The 20,515-nt window shown below is 40.6% G+C and overlaps 1 protein-coding gene across 1 annotated transcript in view; it reads right to left on the reverse strand.

Moving 5' to 3' along the window:
- The window catches only part of Fto (FTO alpha-ketoglutarate dependent dioxygenase), a 359,978-nt gene that overhangs the window by 294,612 nt on the left and 44,851 nt on the right, over positions 1–20,515 (reverse strand). The gene's annotated exons all lie outside the window — the stretch shown is intronic.

Below are 20,515 nucleotides of genomic sequence, written 5' to 3' on the forward strand. Positions count from 1 at the left end.
CCACTCCAACCTGTGAACAATACTGAACAAACCACCAGAATAGGAGAAAAACAGCAGAATCTTATTGTAGTAAACAGGCAAAACTTTTTTTTTTACATAAAACTACAATTTTTATATAATTTCTGAGGATTATTTGTATATTTAGAAGAATGAACAATTTACCTCAATTGCTATTGAATTATCCCAGATACCTTCAGAACAAAGTCTGTAAATGTTATAAAGCCTGACTTGCATGTTCAATGCTTCATGTCACAAAAACCACAACTAAATTACTCTCTTTGATGGAAAATGAAAATTGAAGAGGCCCATGGGCTTAATAATGGCAGTGTTAAAACGAGGTACCTTCCACTGTTAAAAAAAACAATCCATAAAATAAGCCTTGCTCAAAAAAAAAAAATCATAAAGAACAAACAAAGGCCTTAAGCTAGATTACAATGTTTTAAGAGGAGGTTTGAATAGTGCGAGAGTCAATGTGAAACCTGCTGCTGCTAACACAGCACTAAACAGTGCCAAAATTAGTCTCCCCATTTACTAAGAACAAAAGAGTTGGGTTCCCATCTTTAAGGTCAGATTAAGGTGACGGGCTGGATTAAGCCATCCATCAGGTAAAATAAATGCTCTGACCAGAGCCAAGACTAAACACTTCTAATAGTAAGGTCAGCACAGAGGCCTGGCCCAGTGGGGAGATGCCCTGTGGCTGCAGCTCAGAAGCCTGCCCTACAAATTCTCACTAGACGCTTAATCAATACGGTGCCTTAGGACTCCAACTGCTACTATAAGATCAATATTACCTTTATTTTAAGTAGCAGGAGGAACAATGAGATTATCTTGTTGCTTACAAGTCTGTCGTGGACAATCTGGCTCCTGGTATATGTCATCTTTCGCTTGTGCCTGAAAGGAATGTGTTGTTGGGTCTGAAGACAGCCTGGCAGCAGGGCCAGAGACGAGGAAATATGAAGGCACACACAGTAGCTCAGGAAAGCCAAGACTTCCAAGTTTGTTACAAGCCAAAGAACAATGGTCTGTGAAAAGATGACCCAAGGCTTCCATCCAATAGCTACTTGCTGGACCTCCTGCCCTCATCTTCTGATTCCTGCCTCCCAATAGCCCCTTGGGTGCCAAATAAGTACATACAATTGTCCAAAGGACAGCCTGTTCTTCCTCAGTCTTCTGTCTGTCATGAATGGCCACAATCTAGTCACTAAAATCCTGATGCCATGCTAGTTCCTCTCATCTCCCAATTATCTTCATCCAGTCTCATAAGACATCCTGTCAACTTTGCCTCAAGATTATATCCTAAGTCTCTCCCCTTCCATCGGCCTCTGTAATCACTTCCTGGCCCAGCCATCAGCACATCTTCGGCAACACTTTCTCCCTAATTCTACTCTCGCCCTCACATATATTTATAAAATAATAAATCAGATGGGTCACTTTATACACATTCTTCTCCTTAACCCTTCTAATGGTTTCCATAGAGCTATAATGGAACCTAAATCTTAACCCCAAGCTAAGGGTATTTCTGAGATCTGTCTTTGACTCTTTCTCCTTAAATTCTAGCCACTGACCACCTTTGCCTCGTATATGAAAAAATTTATCAGCACCATGGATTCTTGTCTCTGTGGTTGACACAACCATCCTTGTCATATTTGGGGTATCAAACGCTACTTCAGATCACTGTAACTAAAGCACTGCCACCCTCTGTTTGTCACTGTCTTCCCTTTATAATGGTCACTAGTTCTTGGCTTACCTCCTCTAACAGAATGGTAGCTGGAGTTAAAGGGTTATGGTCTGTACTGTTACCACAGAAACCCCCAAGAGTAGAACCACAGTGAGCACATACAGGCCTCTGCTAGAATTCTTGTAAGAAATACATGAGCAACACATAGAAACCTGGTATTGATATCAGTCATGCCGAATGTACTGGTAAAGTACTTCAGTCAGAGATAGAAGCAAAATGGCCTTTGGTTTTCTCTAAATTGGTTTAGTCTTTTTAACATTCCAAAAGAGAAATATTTTCAATAAGAGGTCAAGAAGGCGGCTCTCAACTTCAATGCTATGCAGCCAGTGTTGACAGTGGAAGTTCAGACAGTGTCTCCAGACACCATCACCAAATCTACTTCCAACGAGTGGATTTGGCCCATCTTGCCTGCACACTCTCCATCACACACACACAGTACTTCTCGTCTCCCAACAAGATTGTCCACAGCACTCATACCTTTCTGGTTCACTGGCTCATCCCCTCCATCAATCAAGAACATCTAAGATAAACCTCCTAGATAAAGCCTGTTTGGCTCAAAGGAAAAGTAAAAAGAACAGGAAAGGGCTGGATGCAGCCACAAGCTGGGTAAGGGGCTGATATCCACTTATCTGTTTGGTAAGGGGCTTGTATCTGAATATATCTGGGTAAGGCATTATACCCACCCACCTGCTAGTAAGCAGCTGGTATCCTCTTCACGGCCTGGGGAAGGAGCTAGCATCCACTCACACACTGGACAAGATGCTGAGTGCTTAGAAGCTTTAACAACTGAGGGATAAATTCAAATAAGCCCCATTTCTAGGTAAGAAACTGGAGTATTAGGTCCAAGACTTTCTAGAAATCAAACAAGGAGGCAGCAGAGATGGAACTGCCATCCATATCACTTATACTCTAAAATCCCAATTCTTTCCAAGGTATCATCTTAGCAACAAAAACAACAAACATACAAATAAAATCTTGCTTTTGCTATTTAAATTTGATGTATCCTGTCCCAGACAGTTCTTTACCACTTTTTATTCACTGGACCACTACATAACAACCTGTATGCCTTGAGTTTCTACAGAACAAACACAAAACCCTTGTAAAATTTCCCTTTCCTATCATACCCTGGTAAAATATTTCAGTTGCAAAGGACAGTTGCACTAAATTTTCCTTCTAGCATTGCTACCTTCCCTGGACAAATGTCAGAAGCTTGTCAACTTGTTCAGTGCTATCAAAGGACAAATAACATAGTTCAACCACAGACATGTCAAACTCCTAGGTGCTCAGAGTGGCGCCCAGAGCCAAATGGTCCTCAAAAGTCAATGACTGCAGCCAGTCTGAACTTCCTTATAAACACAGGACCACAAAAACAAAAAATAGAATCGCTATGTTAAAATACCTTCTCATCTGTGAGCTTTTTAAATAAATCAAGAGTAAAATTAAAATTTAATGAAGCAAATTTTTCTCTTGTCACTCTTTACTCACCTACAATAATTATTTTTAATAAGTCACATGATATCATGACATCTTAAAAGATTTATCACTACAAGAAAATTTACATTCAAAATATCGGACAAAGGAGCAAAAGTGATTTGGCTAGCATGCTTATTTTAGTCCTTTTATTTGAGGGGTAGACAGGATCTTGGTTTGAACCCCAGGCTGGCCTTGAACTCCTACTTCCACCTCCAGAGTTCTGGGGGTATAAATGAACCCCACCATGCCTAGATGTCATAGTCTTTTTCTAAACTGGAAGACATTAGAAATTGTCTGATAAATATCTTCTAACCCTTTCCAAGTAATCCAGATATTTTTCTTTATTCTTTTATTTTTCTTGCAGAACGTGATTGAGGATATTCATCACAGACCAGTTTCAAATAGCATTCTATGAAGAAATAAATTCACTTCATATTCTGCTTAAAAAACTAATCGCTTCTTTGCTAATCAACCCTGTTTTCCCAGATAAAAAGGTGACAACTTTTAAGGCACTTTAGCAATACATTAAGTTAAAACTTGAAACATGTAACTGCAAGAGAAATTATTGCTGATGCTTGCAGTCTCTTTTTCAGGACCAGGGATAACTTAGCTCTTAGGAAGGTTCCTGTCTACCTTTTGTGATTAGCTACTGAAAACAACAAAATATCACCAAACCAAGACTCTCTCCTTCCTTCTTTCATCCCGCCCTCCCTTCCTTCCTCTCTTCCTCAGTCTTTTTTCTTAGTCTCTTTCTATTTTGCTTTTAAGATCACAGACTTGTGAGTTATATGGTGTCAGGTTCAGCCCAAAACGATAAAACCCATACTCTCTCCTCCTCCCCACCCCACCCCACATGCTCCAGGGGTGTAAATATTTCATGGTATCACCATCATTCACTCAGTGCTTATATTGTCTGATCCAGCCTCCATTCTGTCTGTTCAGTGCTCTGGAGGATAGCGCGTTCTCATGTCTGCTGCTCAGTCACATAAAGCTCCTGCTCCTCAAAGGGTCTTCAAAGTTCAATAATTCATTAAACACTGTGCTGGGCTCGGTAAGGACGCACAGAAATGCATAACTATAGACTGTGTGGCGCTATTAAAGAGTTTCTCTAATAAAAATGGTGGCTTTAGAGAAAATGACAGCGTTGTCACTAATGTGAGAGAGCGCACTCAGAACAATTGAAGCTATGCTGTGCTGAGACAAGAGCTTAAATAAACAGAAGTGCCTGTTTATAAGTAAGTCATTAAGCAAACCCGCTGCGAAACAGGCCATGCAGGAAGGGGAGATCATAACACAGTCTTATGTCTTCCCTCAGAATAAGAAGTAGTCAAGTCTTCAATGACTACATACAACCACAATCTCAATCATAAATAAAATACTTCTGAAACTAAGGACTAATGACATTTTAAACTTAAAAATATTATCTCCAACATCCATTCATTCTCTTTACTCTTTCCTGCTATTCTGAGCAATAGGACAAGAAGACACTGGACAGAATCACACAAAGCACACGTGAAAACAAAGAATAAAATGTCGGGTGGTATACTTGCATCACCTAGTAGTATCCACTCAGATCTACGAAGAGCCGTGGAGAACACAAGAGCAGACTAATACATCACTTGGTGGTCACAAGGCTACAATGTGTAGTCGGGTGATAAAGCATACATCAAGTGCTTAAAGGAAGTCTCCAAACAGTATAGAAACCCTGCTAAATTAACACCCAACACCATGCCATTTCAAGTAGACAGAATTGAACCAATCTGTGTTGCAGTAGTGGAGGAGACTTTATGAAGAAAAAAAAGATGACTTATTAAATTGATTTCTTAGTTCTTTCAAATAGACCTTAGGAACAGAAACCAATACCCAAGATAATCATTAGCACAACAAACTGACTTCTCCTTAAATATGATGATACCAAAACATGCACCCCACTCCTTCCCCAAATCTTAATGGTATTCTTGTAAAGAAATTAAAATAGAGACTCAGATCTTTGAGAGTTCAAGGCCAGCCTGCTCTATATAGTCTGTACTAAGCCAGTCAAGGCTACATAATGAGATATTGTCTCAAAAATGGAAAGAAAGAAGGAAAGAAGGAAAGAAAAAAGAAAGGAAGGAGGGAAGGATGAAAGTAGGAAGAAAGGGAGGGAAGGAAGGGAGAGTGGAGACTAAAACAAAGTAAGAAGGAAAAGTTCGAGACAAAAAAATTGGAAGGAGAGGAAACAACAGATGAGAAATGGACTGCACACATGCTAAAGAGGCAAAGGGAAGGTAGCTAAGAGTACAGCAGAGGCTGGAGCCCTCCGCTACTTGGAGCTAGCAGGAAAACCTAGAAGAAACAACCCCACTCCTTGCCACTTTCTCCCAAAAGTCTCTGAATTCACAGGAACCAGATACTCCTAAAAGCAGATGTAGCTTAGAGACTGGGTGGCAACCTACAAGCACCTACAAGTCACAGTGGGTAAAATGCTTACCTCAAAATCATTCAGGTCCCTAGAACCCACCTGAAGTTAGACACAGCAGCTCTCTTACTGCCCTAAGATGCCAGGCCAAGGGAGGGGCGTGCCTAGAAGCTTGGTGGCTAGCTGGCCTGGCATACACAGCAGAGAGCAAGAGACCCTGACTCAGTTATCCCTTCTCTCAGTTATCCCTTCTCTCTGTCCTAAACTAAGCCAACACCAAATCTCTGACCCATCAGAACAAGAGACGAAGTGTCTGGAAGGGGTGGACTGAGGCCAGCTGGAATACTACAGTACCCAGCCCAGCTAAGGGCAGAAGAGCTGCATCCATCCTTTAGGATCACCCCCTCCCAGTTGGCCCAGGGCTCGGATGTCCCAGCACTGAGTAGTTCAGCAGGGCATCTCCACACATCCTTCGACACAAGGAGCTACCTTCTATAACTTCTTGCTTACTGATATTTTGGTAGCTCCTAAATACTGGATCCTCTGATTTCTTGCATTTTTCCTCTCACTTGTAATGGCTTGCACCCCACCACTGCAACTCAAACTTACCCTTTCATGGCTACATAATGGTTTTATAAAAAATGTTTACTTCTGCTACCATATTTTTAACTTTTCAGAAATCATTTTTGCTCTTTTAATATAATGTTCCTCTTTTAATATTTCATAATGAGAAATTTCAAAAACTTAAAAACAGTTATGTAATAACTTCTAGGTAAACATTACATATCATCAATAATTATTATTATTTAATACTCTTATTTCTTCTATTCTACCATTGTTTCTGTATTATTTCAATGTAAACCTCAGATGTCACATTATTTCAATTGTAGTTTGTGTGTGCATGTGTGTGTGTGTGTGTTTATATATATGGACAGCATATTTTCTAAAAGGTACAGTATTACCACAGTTAACAACATTATCAATGTAAATGTTTTCCTTTAATAGTATCTTGTTCCTGTTTGAAGATGGTATTCTCGTTCATCTATTTAAGAATTATCATTTGTTTTAAAAGGTTGAAATTATTTTGTTTTCTTCTAAATCTTTATGTATAGCAACACCATTTACCTGTAAAATAAAAAACTAGAGTTGTGTGATATATTTTTAAATAGAAGAAAAAAAACAAAGTGTTCAGGTTATGAAACCATTTCCATCAGAACACAGGCATTTCTTTCTTATGCCAATGAACATTAGTACAAAAGGAATCAGTTATGACTAAGTAGTCATTGAATATACCTGTTGCACTGACCCACTTTGAAAGTTATTTCCCACTTTTTGACAAACATATATTAGTTGTATAAGATAATAAGATTCTAAGATTTTCGTGCCTGTATATAATGTACACTGATCATATTCAATCTCCCCTGTGGCCATCACTCATCTCCCTCTGCTCCAGTGAGTCCTCTTTTTCTTCTCAGGAAATCCCCCTTCGACTTGCATGAATATTTTTGCATGATTTTTTTAATTTGCAACCTACATTTGAGAGAAAATGTAATACTTGTCTTTCAGAGTCTGGCTTATTTTGCTTAACATGTTTACCTCCACTTACATTAATTTTTTTCTGCAAACATGATTGTGTTCTTCACCATGGATAAATAATACTCCACTGTGTGTGTGTCTCTCTCTCTTTCTCTGTCTCTCTCCATATATAAACACACACATACATACATACACACACACACGGACTGTCTACCTTTTCTTTATGCATTCGTCCTTTGATGGAAACCTAGGCTGATTCCTAACTCGGCAGGTGTGAATGGTCCTAGGTGAGCAGCTCTGCCTGCCACCACTGGAGACTCCAGGTACACTTCCAAGGATGACCTATGTTGCTATCTTAGTTCTCTGCTTCCTTTCTTTTTTATTTTTTTGTATTTTGTTTTTGTTTTCTGTTCCTGTGCTTTGTATTGTGCCATTCCTACGAGACACTCTTCAGTATATGATGAGTCTTGCCTATCTGTTCATAATTTCCAGTTAGGCTATAAAACACAGGGAACCTCAATAGGCGGAAGTTTAGCTTGTCAGCTAGAGGCCTCACCCTGGAGTGAGATGGTGGAAACTTTATGTATCACTACCTGTCACCCGTGTATTTTTCATTGGCCTGCTTGGTTTCCCGTGATAGGAACTCCAACATCTACTCTGGACACACAGGTTACAAAAACCTGCCCAAGGAGCACTAGCTCACAACATACAGGTCCACAATCCTTCAGGTCTGCAGGCTTGGTATAATAAAATCATGTGGATTTTAAGTCTAAATTAATACATAGCTCCTTTGAAAAGGCACTTTCAAAATGAAAAAGAAAAAAAAAACTGCATTTTCATCTTCTTTTGAAGACTTCAATTTCCTGAAACACTGACACTCTGCGTCCTCGGGCGGCAGTCCACAACCTCCCCTCAGATGAGACAGAGTTCAGCCTGATTAATCACGTGTCCTCTGCTGACAGGCAGCAAACATTTAGGATGCCCCTACATGAAAGACAAGGACATCTGTAAAATACATCTTGATTAGTTAATTTTTTGTTATCCTGGAAAATGGCTGAGTAGCCAGATGCAACAGTCAGAAGACGTAAGCATGGGCGCTAGAGGGCTGGATCAGCACTTAACAGCACTTGATGCTTTTGCAGAGGACCCAGCTCGGCTCCCAGCACCCACACAGTGGCCCACACCCACAATCGGCAATTCCAATTCCAGGGGATCCAAGGCCCTCTTCTAACCTCTGAAGCCACTAGGTATGTACATGCAGGCAAAGCACTCTTACATGTAAAATAAGTAAATCTAAATTCTTTATTTTTATTTTTTTTAATAAAAAGAAAAGGCTCAACACACTTCAGGACTCTGTGACAACAAACAAGCAAAACAATGCAAAAACAAGCAAGACTTCACACCCCAGAAACAAACACTACGCCAGTATCAAGGCATTTCCCAAAGGATTAGAGTGCGCCCAAAAGACAGAATAGGGAGAAATGACATGGGAAAGACAATTAGGATTTGTCCAGTATGTTTGTACAGGGAACAAACACTCTAAAAAGTGAAAAGGCAAGTGAACCAGGGTTTTATAAGGTTAAAGATAGATCAAATTCTGAATTTTAATGCTTTAAAAAGTCCCAAAACTTCTTTAATTAGATAACGTATTTATATATTTTATGAATACATGCATTATAGATATGAATATGCTATATTCATACATATTATTATATACACACAAATATATAACATATACACATGACTATGGTTAGCAAATGTGTCAAAAAGTTTTTTAGAAGTTTCCAAAGACAACTTAGATATGCTCATAAGTTTTTCCTTTTTAATACAAAGTGATGAGATATTTAAAAAGAAAAAATCTCCAGATAGCAACTGTACAACATGGTTACACTTTAAAAATGCTGGCAGACTGGATTTTAAGTGTTCTCATCATTAAAAAAAAAAAAAAGGTAAGCATATGAGGTCAATGTACATATTCATTAACTTGAGGACTATATACATTGAATATAAAATGAAAAGCCCTGCCTTATCAATCTCAAACGTACTTTTAAAAAAATGTCTAAGCCATGGCATTTCTGAAAGGCCGGAAGAACAGATTTCACTCAGCACCAGACTTAAAAGTCCTCTCTGCTGCCTATGCGCCCCGTCACCTGAAAACAACTGCTCACCTTCACATCAACAGCCCTGTCATTTATCCCTTCAATGTTTATCTCCTTTGGTCACAATTTTATTGTCATTAGACAGCAATACTGTGTAACCAAATGTATTCAAACGCTCCGACTACACACTGAGGACACTGCTCTCTTTCCAGCTGAACGGACTCTCAGCTGGTGTGAACAAAAGACAAGAGCCTGCCATTCTTCAAGTTAAAGGGAAGAAACAGCGAGGAAGCACTTGACACAATGCCTCTCTCCATCCACTGCAGAAATGCTAATGAGCGCAGCCAGCCAAACACTTGCTTTGCTTTCTCACAAGTTTCAACTCATGAAAATAATTACACATCTTAACATCTCTTAAAAGGCTATTAATAATAATTTATAAGCCACTGTAGCTAACACGGTACTTACTATCTACGGAGCACAGTACTAAAGATAGCACATGCCAGGCAAACAGAAACAGTAGTACTTTGCAGGGGACCTGGGGCTTTACACAGACTTGACATTTTGACGCCAGAGGTTTTGAAAAGCTCCCAAGGCCTTACTAAGGAAGCCGAGGAAGTTTGAATCCCTGAGGCCATTTGCAATCAAGAAGCTACTGCTCCCCAGCTCTGAACTGTGAGGGCTTCCTGACCTAACTGTCCTCATCATATTATTTCTCTCGTGTCCTTCTAGCTAATCCCGGTCCAGGTAGGCTCTCTTAAGAATACAACTCCTGTACTTTCACTCTTTAAGTCAACCATTCCATTGTCCTTTTTGTGCCAGTTTGTTTCAGTTCTTCCAACAAACAAACTTAAAGTTTGTTGGAACTGAAAGGGCAGGAGAGAGTATCAGTTTGAATTCTGATACACTTTAGAATGGGAAATAGAAATCTAGGGGTGTGGGAATTAATTTCCTCTTGTGCCGCGTACAGAAATGATACATTATCTAGGTTCAGGTTTCCCTCCAGGTAACAGAAACCCTAAATAGTGCTGGCTTAAACAGACTGGTCTATGGCTCCCATAAAGGCCTTAGAGGTTGACGTTCCTTCTAGCTAGCTACTCAAATGGCTGACCTGCATCTTCAACATCCAAATGGCCTGAACAGCCAGGAGGCAGGATAAAAAGAAGAGCCTAAGAAAAAACAGCTGTCTCTTAAGGAACCTTTCAGGAAACAACCACAGTTTCCATCTTAGCCACATGGTCACAACTGGCTGCAGGGGGACTGGCAGATGCAAGCTGAACTTGGACAAGCTGCATGCCTTCAAAGCTCAAGACAGAAGTGAGACGTGGCTTGGAAGTTAACTTTCACTCTACCACAATGAGGCTTCCAACTTTTATAAAACTGGAAATAGTTTACAGTTTCAGTTAAATAACCTGTTCAGAATAAGACACAAGTGTTCCAGACCCAAGAAACACTGAGATCCAAGGATCTTGCATTGGAGGCCTTGATTCCCTGTGGGTTACCCAGGCACATCCCAGGGACCCTGACAACACAGCTGAACATTCACAGGTTCTTCCCCTTTCTGGAGTAAGCATCCTGGGTCTGTGACTCCCACAGACCTAAAGGCAAACAGAAACAGTAGTACTTTGCAGGGGACCTGGGGCTTTACACAGACTTGACATTTTGACGCCAGAGGTTTTGAAAAGCTCCCAAGGCCTTACTAAGGAAGCCGAGGAAGTTTGAATCTCTGGGTCTTGTCAACTATGCATGCTCCTGCAGCCCAATCACCTCCCATCATTAAGAAAGAGTGGCCTTTCACATCCAAGGGGCAAATCTCACAGAATGACATTCGGCTGATACTTAAAGGTGACAGGGATGAGAGCAGAAAAAATAAAGAAAAATGTAGAAGCCAGTTGGGGCAGCCTTTCATTATATCCCTCTCAGGAGCTATTAATCTTGGTCATAGTCAGCCAGCTAAAAATAATTGCTTCTCCTAACATGTGTTACACACAAGTAGCAATAGTAACAGGTCAGCCCTTACCTGGGAAACGTGCGGCTTCTGGCTCGCCCACAGCCACGTGACAGGCCCTGCAGTCGTCTAGCACAGGTGCCTCTGGCCTGTGTTACCTGTCTTCCCTAACACAAAGAGCCACAGCAGACACCAATGTCACACTCTCACAAGCTTTTGCCAAAAGTATATTAAGGGGAGATCTGTGACTTCTTTTATTGCAATGAAGGTAAGTAAAATGTGGAAGGACCTACCCATTATGTTCAACAGCATTTCTTTGCTGAGATGTTTTAATTAGGTCAGTTTTGTTTTTAATCCCTCGGTGCAGAAGTTCTCTTCTGGTTCACTATTAGTTTACCCTTGAGTTCAAGGTCTTTGAGCTCTTAAGTCTGTCAGTCTATGGAAAAAAATCCTCTGAACCTGAAATTCTAAATTATAGATTCTATTCTGTAATTGGTCACTGTGGAATCTCAAGCAGCCAATGAATCCTCTGAGCCTCAGTGATATCAGCTCTACTCTGGGAAGTCTGAGTCAAAGAGCCACGTGGTATCTCTCAGCATTACGAGTTCAAATGAATGGGCTTAGCTCACTAATAATAATCACAAATATCCATCTAGACTTACAAAATTCATAAATAGAACCTAGCTAAAAGGGATTATAAAAGAATACTTCCAAAGGTCTCCAAGGAAACACAGTAGATATAAACAAAAGCATTGGATACCTAAAGCTGGGTGCCATTTGATGCAAGAGGAGAAACTGAATGGTGCCAGCCTCCAGCTGTGACAGTGGGTAGCAAGCATGGGAATATGAAAAAAGTAGGGTACTTCTGAAGAGAATGCACAAGCCCGGGGGGGCAGATAGACCACCTACCTGCCAATGGGCATTCTAGTCTCCTATAACAAGATTTAGACACGGGGAGAAGCACAGCTATCTACTTATACAGCCCCTGGTTCCCAGCGGAGGGAACTGCACTCCCCCGGAGCTACCTACAGCACAGCGGTGCACACTCATTTTGACACTGTCCATAGCCACCCTTCACCCTCTAGATAGCAATCTCACCAAATGTAAGGTGTGGGCAGGCTGCAGGGCTGACATTAATCAGAAAGGACACAAGCCTAAGATGGTACCAAAAAGCAAAAAGCAAGAATTATGCAGCTGTTATGGGTCTTCCTGGTACCAGGAAAAATCACAGTAAGTATTTTGCAAATTGTGTTAAGTTAGTGTTTGCAAAGAAAACCACAAAGGTGCAAAACCTAGAATAATTTTCAGTTATTGATAATCAAATAATATTGATAATCAAATAAGTTTCTAGAGGAGCAGCTATAAAAGAAAAACTTGATGTTTTTTTCAGCTTCATTGGGCTGAATCAGAGTAAATGCTCACATTGAAAACTCATCCTGTTGGGTGTTTTGTTTGTCTTGTTTATTGTGATGTCCTCGGTGAAGGAGTCTTTAAAAGAAGAAACAGCAGTCATGTCTGACACAGGAATTTTACTTGCGCGTTCGTTATACCTTGGGGGAAATTGGCCTGCTTTTATTATAACTATAAACTTCACTTATCATTCCACAGGAGACAGTAAAATAAATGTGGGCAGTTGGATATTGTCCCTTGCAAGCCACATTCCTGCCCTGCAGACACACTGTGACCACAGAGCTGGGTCAGAAGACGGTTGTTGAAATGACTTGTGGACCCACATAATTGTGGCACTAATAGTGGCTAGGGGTGAGGAGGGAGCAGTCCTAAAACAGATTATTCCAAATCAGTTCAAACCGAGTCCATACAACCAGCCACCTTCTAGAAACTGACTGTGGAAGGTTTTTAAATACTAAACATTTAACCACCTGTATGCATTAAGATTTTTCTCTAAACAAAATTGATTTACTTTCAAATTCTTGTTAAATTTAAATTCCTGATAGACAGTATGCTATTTCACCACATTGCGTTTCTCTATTCATCAGGATGAGATTTCTACTTTTGCACAAATAATGCTGCTATGAAAATTACATATTTATAAATAGAACTCTAAAAGCTTAACCCTCGTATATTATAAGACTCATTCAAATTTTTACCTTCTCAAAGGGGTAAGTACTGTCGAGTCGTTCTAGAATATTCTATGTATATGTGAGCATTTACACAAATAGTCACATAACATTTTGCAGCTTGCTTAATTGAGTGTCTTGAGGATTATCTCATTCTCAGCGGTTTACCTCCCTGAACTTAACATGCTCCCTCCCGACGGCTACCGGACCTGATCATTATGCTCGGTCACTACATAAATGCCCCAGGACACGCTCTTACACACCCGTAGGTGTCTGCTAGTACATCAAGTCTAGTAAGCTTATGTAAGTAGAACAAAGGGAACTTGCCTGTCAATCTTGCTTTCTGAAGATGTTAGATTCACAAGGACAAAGGGTCAGCAAGTATCTTTAGAAAATAAGCCAGCCCCCACAGAACTACTTAAGCATCTCTGCAATGGAACCCACACAATGAACCTCACCCACTTTAAGTGTTTTGAGTATAGCAGCGATTACCATAACATCCATAAGACCTTGTTAACAGCTCCAAAAGAAACCTGTGCGCCGACTGGCTTGAACTAGGTCTGAGACTCACTCCATCCCCTGGCAGCCCTAAGCAATCCTCGCCCCCTTTCTGTAATAAACAACTTCCATAAATGGAATCTTTTTGAAAAGAATTTTAAAGTTGACTTACTTAGCCCACTGAGTCTAATGAATTAGTGCTGCCCCTACGCTCTCGGGTGTGGCACCCTCCACGGGAGCGGGGGTAACCTCAGAGTGGCCAGCACGCCCAGAACCAAACTGATTCTCTCTTCCCCAGCTGCCATAAACTGCCAACTGCTCAGCCAGGGGTGGGAGTGAATACAGCCACCATATACTGTGTACATGATGAAAATTTCCAATCAGTAGAATGTTATAATATGTAGTCTTGTGTACTTAGGTCTCAGTGAACATGTTACCAAAATTCACACCTATTACAGAGCATATCAGAATTTCATTTTTATTGGAGAACAATACTCCGTTCTATCTACATACATACTTGTTTATCTGCTCATCAGTTCACAGACATTTGGGGTTGCTTCTATTTTTCTGGCTATTATAAATATTTCTGCTATGAGTTGTGCACAGGTTTTGGGAGGGCTGTATGTTTTCACTTCTCTTGCGTATTGCATTATCTTTAAGTGGGTAAAATGAATAAATGAACAGAGAGAAACTTGTAAAGAAAAAAAAAAAAACCTGCTGCCAGGACAAGAAAGATCCAAAGTATTGTATTAGTACCCGAGATCAGCAGGAAGACTCTGAGGACCACTTGGTGGCAGGACACAGGCTCAAAACTTTAAACCCAAAAGAGGACACTGGTCTAACAGTGAGACTGAAGGCTAAGTACACTCCCAGAGTGCTAGGTTTGGCCCCTAGAAGAGTCACTGGTGTGAGAAGGGGGAGAAAGTTCACATCGCAGCTTCCAGAGTATCTTCCATCGCCCCTTTTCTGTGTTCATTTAAACACATGTGTTCTGAGGTACTGTGCTGTCACGTATCCTGCTGGAACCCTGAAGTTCCCAGATCCGCAGACTCAAGATGTGGTAAGTGTGGCAGCTGCTGGTAACACTTTGCAGAGATTTGGGGAGTGTAAATGCAGGGTTTTCCGCTAAGTGTCAAACATAATTTAGGCTCATGGGTCACATACATCCCCTTAAAAGGTTTTTTCCTACCTCCTCCACATTTCTTAAAATATAAAAACCATTCATAGCTCAAGGCTTGGCCGTCACATAACCAAGAAAAAAAGAAGCAGGTTCACACTCACTAACACAACAAACCAGATATAACTTATCATGAGCAATTTATTACTATTGCTCACGATAACCTCAACTCAACTGTCTCTATTTAGCAATCATGCTCAAGCCGATTGCCCTCTACACCAATGGTATTTAGCCTTCAGCCTGACTGTTGAAACTTTTTCCTGTCCCTCCAATAGCAAATGAAAACTAATTCTAGATGGAAGACAAAAAAGAAAGAAAAAAGGTCATACAATCACTTCATTAGACGCTAAAAGGTATTTAACAAAATTCAGCATTTTAAGCATTGGATACGGCAGTGCACACCTGTAATCCCAGCACTTAAGAGACTGAGGTAGATGGTTCTCAAGTTCAAGGCCAGATCAACTAAGAAAGAGAAAAAAATAAAAGGTATTCGAATAGGAAAGCAAAGGGGGAAACTGTCACTTTGCTGGTGACCTAATTCCAGCAAGATCGCCAGAAGTGATAACTACAGTGACGTGCACAGTATAATATCAGCTTGCATATACCAGCGGCAGTTTTCCATACACTAACATGTAACTCTAACTCTCCACATAAAAACAAAAATCAATAACCGCTTCATTAATAATAGCTGCATTAAAGAGTGAAACACTTAAAAGTAAATGTAAACAAGGAAGTTAAAAAAAAAGCCTGCCAACAAAAGTTGTGAAAAAAATTGTGAAGACATACATAAACAGAAAGATATTCCACATCCAAGATTTAATATAACCCCTGCCTAAATCCCAATATCATTTTTCATAGAAACAGGAAAAAAGGTAACCCTAAAGTTCACGCAGGGCCTCAGAAAACCCTGGATAAGCAGGGTCATCATTAGCCCATGGCACAGTCGAAGGCAGCACACACCCTAATTCAAATTACAAAGTGCTGATAATCAAAACAGCATGGTACCAACATAGAAATAGACCACTGGCCCGTAAGGCAGAATAAAGAGCTCGAAGTGACAAGCACACAGATGTATGAGCAACTGAAGTTTAACAGAGGTGTCAAGAACATAGCTGAAAAACAGTCTGTTGAATAAACAATGCTGGGGGAATTGGATAGCCAGATGAAAGGAATGAAACTGGACCCTTACTTATCTTACACCACTTCTAAAATTTAACTCAAACTGGCCTAAACTAAAAGAATTAGACATTACACCTGAATTCAAAGACTGCTGTCAACAAACAGGGAACACACATTAGGACACTGATTTGGGCTGCAACTTTTTAGATTTGATCTGAAGAACACAGGCAACAATAGACACAGGTCAAACGCACAAAAAGAACTACACTAAAATTAAAAGCTTCTGAATGATAAAGGGAACATCTAATAGATGGAAGATACAATCTACACTAGGGAGAAAATACTTGCAAGCCAGATAAGGAGCTCAGACAACTCCACAGAGAATAACAGCAATTCAGTTTCACAAAGAATGAACCTGAAAGGACATTTCTCACAAGAAACAACACAGCCAGGCATGGTGGCATATATGTATAATTCCAGCACCCAAGAGGTTGAAGCATAAGGATTTCTTCAAGCTCAAGGCCATCCTAAGCTACAGTGTGAGACCTTGACCTTGTCTTATTTAAAAAAAAAAAAAGAAAGAAAGAAAGCCAATGCAAATAGCCAATAGACACAGAAACCCAAATTAAAATCATGATGCCATATTTAGTCAAAATGTTATTATTAATAAAAGTAACTGATGATGACAAACATTGAGGAGAATAGAAAAAAGATGCTTATTCACTGTTGGAGATAATGTAAATGAGTACAATCATTATGGAAAACATAACACAGAGCCTCAGAAGACTAAAATTACAAATTGCACCCACAATTCCACATCTGAGCATTTATACCTGTGATAGTGAGCACTGAGTGTCAATTTGACAGACTCTAAAATCACCTAGAAGACAAGCATCTTCTAGGCATTCTTGTGAGAGACTATAGATTTAGTTCACCTGTAGTAGGGTCTAGGAAGCATTACCTAAGTTAATGGAAGTGGGCAGACTCAACACCGCAGGGCCTGGGGTCCCCAGGATAGAAAGGAGAAAGTGAATGAAGCAGGAACACTCCTCTCCCTCTGCTTCTGACCACAGGAATCTCAAGCTCCTGACACCACACCCCCCAGGCATGATGGACTGCATCTTGGAACTGTAAAATAAAATAACCCATCCTTCCTTAAGCTGTGTTTGCTGGGATGTTCTGTCACAGCAGCAGGACAGGTACTAAACAAAAACCAGAGCCTGTGAACTTGATACGGTGAAGAGGTATTGCCATGCCTGTGCTCAGTGTGGTGCTGTCCACACCACTGACTGGTGAAATCTGAGCTCACCAACCGATGAAAAGATAGGAAAGGTGGCAGAACACACCACCAGTCAGATGTGACAAAGCAAGACATTCAACCATTTACAGAAATGCTGGAAATCAGCATAGAAAGTCAAATATGCCAGGGACAGAAAGGTAAGTATCACGCATTCCCTCTTGCATGTGAAATCCACAAACAACTGAACTACAAGAGGCAGGAGTGGAATTGTGTCTACCAGATGCTGGAGGAAGAAAGAACACAGGCAAATGATGGGCAAACCCATCAAGGCCTGGGAAGCATATGTACATTCCTACCAACGAACAGTAAACAATAATGTGAGAACATGTCAAATTCACTAAGAGTAAATTCCCTATATCCGTACTACACAAAATCCTAAGTATTTGAGGAAACAGGTATATTAAATAAACTTGATTTAATTATGCTGTGATGGTTAATTTTTTATTGGATTAAGGAATGCCTCAGGGATTAGGGAAGGCAGTCTCTATAATGATTAGTGATGTGGAACTTTCATGTATCTTTTGGCCATTTGTGTTGCCTGTTTTTAATTAATTTATTTGCTTTTGGGCTCACCTTGTAGCCGAGGCTAGTCTCCAACCTGAAGCAATGGTCCTCTTTCATTTCCAGTGACACTTAGATCTGACCTGATGGATGGATTTTTTTGAAATGGATTCATATGATAAGGCCTAGTTGCAGGAAGGTGTCACTGGGGGAATGTCACCAGAGCTGTACCTTGCCCTGGTCCCTTCCTGTATTGCAAACATCTCTGCTTCCTATTCTCTAAGTAATAAAATATAGCTAGACTATGCCACATGCTCCACAACCCTGATGTTCTGCCCAAACATACAAATTATGGAGCCAAAACCAACCCTACTTTAAAGTTGTGTGTGTCAAGCATTTGACCACAATAATGCAAAATTTAACTAATTACATCCTATAATTGTCAATTTGCAATATGATTTTTTGTTTATAAAAAAAAACTACATTCTATAAAGCTAGCTAAAAATTTGTTGGCTGTCAAGCCCATGGTCCCACAAACAGCTCTCCTAGAACTCTCCCTCTCAGTGGGTGGGATGCCCTAGACCACACAGCAGCAAAAGCCAGAACTGCAACTCTGAGGCACTTGCCTTTCCTGCTGATGTTACCAGAATGAGTCAACTGAAGGGAGGTAGGCTGAACTCCACATCGTCATCACAGGGCTGTATAATGGAGACTCTGCCATCTCAAACTCACTGCCTCTAGACTGGTGATTCAGCAAGGAAAGGGGGACACAAAGTAGACACCCAGCACTTCTACTTACGTTTCGTCGGCTGGAACTGACCATATGCCTCCTACAGAAGTGTAAACTGAACATAGTGTGCCTCAAAAACAGACCAACCAGGAGGTGACCAGCAAAAGCTAAGGCACACAGACTGCTGTGAACGATGTCCTGAGGCTGAGAGCACCCCACTGACAGCAGGTCTCTACATTCTACAGTACACTGGCTGCGAGGGAACGCACAGCACTCAGGCTGGCATAGATACATACCTGGAGACTCTGCAAGCTGGAATGCCAGCTCATTCCACATTCTACATTTCAGTGCAGCAGAAATGAGCAAGAGTCAGTTACCCAGTCATAGCTGGAATCATATTACAGAGCTTATTCTGTAAACAGTTCCAAGATTAATAAAAATTTAAGGTTAGCCAAAGCAACAGAATGTCAGCCAATACCACCAACATATATGCACTGAAATGCATGTCTGAGAACTGTGAGAAGATGATAACTAATCGACAAAAGACTCTGAGCATCCTCTACTGGACCAGACACCTCTCCTACAGACCCCCACTTCCTCTGAGGACATATCATATCATATCTACCTCATCCCTGCATACACAATCTGTTCTTTATATCTCATAGGTATGCAATAAAGATTTCTTTATTTGCATGAAACAATGAAGGAACTGAATTGATGAAATCATAATGGAGCTGAATCCTATTACAGTTTCGTTCACAGAAAGAACAATTCTAAGGCTAAAAAGCTGGAACTGGGATTCAAAGAGTAGCATGTTTCCCAAAAGACTCAAAGAAGGTATGTGGAGTCAGTCGGTAGCCAAACTGGACTTCGGCTCACAAAGCCCCAAGGACACTGACAAATAGCCCAATAATAACCCATCTGAGTCTCAGAAGTCACTCCTTAGAGCTGTCCAATAAAAGCCAAAGGGAATTATTCATTAGCAAGTGTGAATCACACTCGATACCACCAGCAGACTGTTTGGCTTTGCTGAATTATTCATTACTGTGTGTGAGAAATGCACAACCCAAAGGGTGTTAGACCAATCCAGAGTGCTCCCTTGCTCTCCTTTTAAAAGACTGAAATAAATAATGATAACAAATCACCTCCAAGCCATAGTTCTTGTATTTAAAACCAGTTATAAACCTGGCTAAATAAGCAGGTGAAGAGAAGACAGTCAAAAAAGAAAGGTCTCTTGGCGAGTCTACTTAATATTCATCAAAGAATGACAGCCAGCAAGCTAAACCAATGTTTGTTTACCTGTCCACATCTTGCCTTTCTTAGATGCTTATGGCCAAAGACAGTAGAAACTCTGCAATGAGATTCATAGTGCGGGGAAGCGCCTTTGAGTCCTGTCACTGAGCGAATGCAAATTTAATTACCGCAAGTTAAGCTTTCCATCTTGTCTCAGTGTCCTTGGAAAGCAACTGTAAACAAGAAGCACTCAGCAATCAAGTGTCAGGGGCTCATTTGATCTGGTGCAAAATATGTCACAAATCACTGGCAGGAAGTGAGTCCAGAAGGGGAACAAAGAGAAAGAAGTGACAGTGTTGGAGGCAGCTCTTGTGGGTGTGCCTGTTAGTAAGGGGATGGCTCCCACTGCCAGCTCTCACTTCCCAGGGAAGTGCTCCCTGCCTGACAGGTCTCTCATCTCACATTTGTTAGACATTTTCCTATGGTCCTCAGAAATCTCCACACAACTGGGAAGTCAACTAGAGAGATACTTAACACAATTAAATCACCCATGACTAAAGAAAACCTACTGAGACAATTCATTTTTTTAAGACGACTGGGGAAGCCTGGAAATTAATGCAAATTAAGGTAAAAAGAGAAAAGATCGGCCAGTGGTCTCAAAGAAAACCCAAGGCCTGATGCCTTCTC

Source organism: Meriones unguiculatus, chromosome 10, assembly GCF_030254825.1.
Source record: "Meriones unguiculatus strain TT.TT164.6M chromosome 10, Bangor_MerUng_6.1, whole genome shotgun sequence".
NCBI classification, from domain to species: Eukaryota; Metazoa; Chordata; class Mammalia; order Rodentia; family Muridae; genus Meriones; species Meriones unguiculatus.